The sequence below is a fragment of the Lactuca serriola genome, chromosome 3, assembly GCF_051521515.1.
Source record: "Lactuca serriola cultivar US96UC23 chromosome 3, Lser_US96UC23_V15, whole genome shotgun sequence".
Classification (NCBI taxonomy): domain Eukaryota; kingdom Viridiplantae; phylum Streptophyta; class Magnoliopsida; order Asterales; family Asteraceae; genus Lactuca; species Lactuca serriola.
The window spans coordinates 267,384,756-267,386,861 of record NC_136410.1 but is presented as its reverse complement, the minus strand read 5'-3'; the positions used below and the strand labels follow the sequence as shown (position 1 = coordinate 267,386,861).

Sequence of the window (2,106 nt, the reverse complement as noted above, 5' to 3'; positions counted from 1 at the left end):
AAGCAAAATAATTTTTTTTTCTGTCATTCACAGAGTCTACGACGTGGCCAGATACCTGCCACGACGTGGACAGTTTAAAAACTAGATTTTTAGTTTGTAGTTAGTTTTTCTTATTTTAGTTCAGTTTTACGTTTTTAGTTTAGCAAGTTGCAGGAGTTCATGACGAGAAGCTCAAACACACACTTGGTGCCACCACTTGAAGATCCCGAGTCTGCAATTCACAAGAAAAAGACGCCCTTACAAGAATTGAAGTCAGCTTTTTCTAGGAAGTCGGGAAAGAAGACAGGAGAGTCAAGTTCATCAGCGAGGCACAAGAGCAATCTTGAGCATTTGGATCATACGCCCGTCCAAATCGAGTCCGAAAGCGATACCGAGCCGGAATTTGAAGAACACACAAGCGAACCCGAGAACGAGCCAAGGAATGAGATGGCAGCAATTGAAGAAATGTCCATGGGAGCTTACAAGAAGTGGATCCGAGAAGATGTGGCTCCCGGTTTAGTCCAACCCGCAATACCTGCCACTACCATATTCGAGTTGAAGGGGCACATATTAACTGCACTGAAGGACATCCCATTTTTCGGGAAAGATCATGAGGATGCTTTTAAGCATCTAGATGAAGTCAACGACATTGCGGATTACTTTAATGTCCCAAATGTCAACAAAAACACAATCTTGCTTAGGATGCTTCCCATCACTTTCAAAGGAGCTGCTTAGGAGTGGTTAAAAGCACTTCCACCGGGTACAATTACCACTTGGGCTCAAATGCGTGAGCAATTCCTGGACCAGTTTTGCCTGCCATCCAAGATAGCCAAACTCAAGAAGGCAATAGCCAACTTTGAGCAACAGCCGGGGGAGTCATTATACGAAGCATGGGAGCGGTACAAGGGCTTGCTCAGAAATAGCCCTCAACATGACCTAAATGTGCAGCAAGAGATGTCAATCTTTTATGATGGGGTCAACGTGATGACAAGACAACTCCTTGATTCTCAAGGACCTTTGACAAAGAAAAATCCAAGGGAGGTCAAGGAGCTAATTGAAGAATTCGCGAAGCACTCTCGCGAATACCACAACCCTAGGCATGATGGAATCAAAGGCGGTGGAGGGGCCCAAACTGAAGAAATAGCAGCTGTAATGGCCATGCTAAATAATATGGATCGAAGGATAACACAAATGGACCAGTCAATACATGCCATAAGAGTGGGTTGCGAGAGATGTAGTGGTCCACACTTGACCAAGGACTGCAATGTAGATGAGTTTGGGAACAGAAAAGCTCAAGTGTGCTACTCTAGTGGGGACAAGTTTGATGAGGACTGGAGGAAACCGAAGAAGGAGTGGCTGCCATATGAAGAGTATAAGAAGCAAACAGAAGAGAAGTATAGGCAGACAGGTCGAGGCTTTTATCAATAACCCTAATTGCCTACCTAATTAAAGGACCCTTGAGACCCAAAAACGTGGCTAATACTTCCCTTAGGGTTTCCAGCCGTTTTTGGTGCCTCCTCCCTCCCCCCTCTTCATCCAAGTTGCTTAGTGGTGTTTGTGACTCCATTAGAGGTGCAACACTTGAGGCACTAAGATTTATGAAGCCAAGGATTGATTGTTATTGCTATATAACAATCAAAGGTAAGATCTAAACCCTATTTTATGTTAATATGATTAATTGTATGCTAGATCTAGGGTTTATAGCTTTGGATATTCAATTGCATGTTCATTAGACAAACTAGATCCAAAAGCTATTAGGGTTTACATGTACACCATATGATTGATGTTTTGCTCAAAACCCATCACCTTGGGATCTGGGGTGTTATAGTTGTGTAGGTAAACATGCAAGTTGCTAAAGCTTTCTTCATGATCACTCTCTAGGAAACTCATCTTCAAGTAGTTATAAGAGATAATTACGGATGATCGGAAGTAATTGTCTACGTACATGCATACACATATATGTAGGGACGAGCGTCTGAAACGTGTGTTCGTGACTTTGTATTGTCACTTCAAAGTACGAGTTTGACAATCGTACATAGATTCTTGTTTCTGACAGCGGTAGTCCGGAATGTACGAATATTCTTATTTTGAACCAGAAATCTAGAATGAGTACCCCTACTCTGGGAT

General features: G+C 42.7%; 1 non-coding gene across 1 annotated transcript; it reads right to left on the bottom strand.

The window, feature by feature from the left end:
- Positions 1-810: 810 nt before the first annotated feature.
- On the bottom strand, positions 811-917 carry LOC145096636 (small nucleolar RNA R71). The gene has a single exon (XR_013704009.1). It is a non-coding gene; the product is annotated as a small nucleolar RNA R71 (small nucleolar RNA).
- Positions 918-2,106: the final 1,189 nt, after the last annotated feature.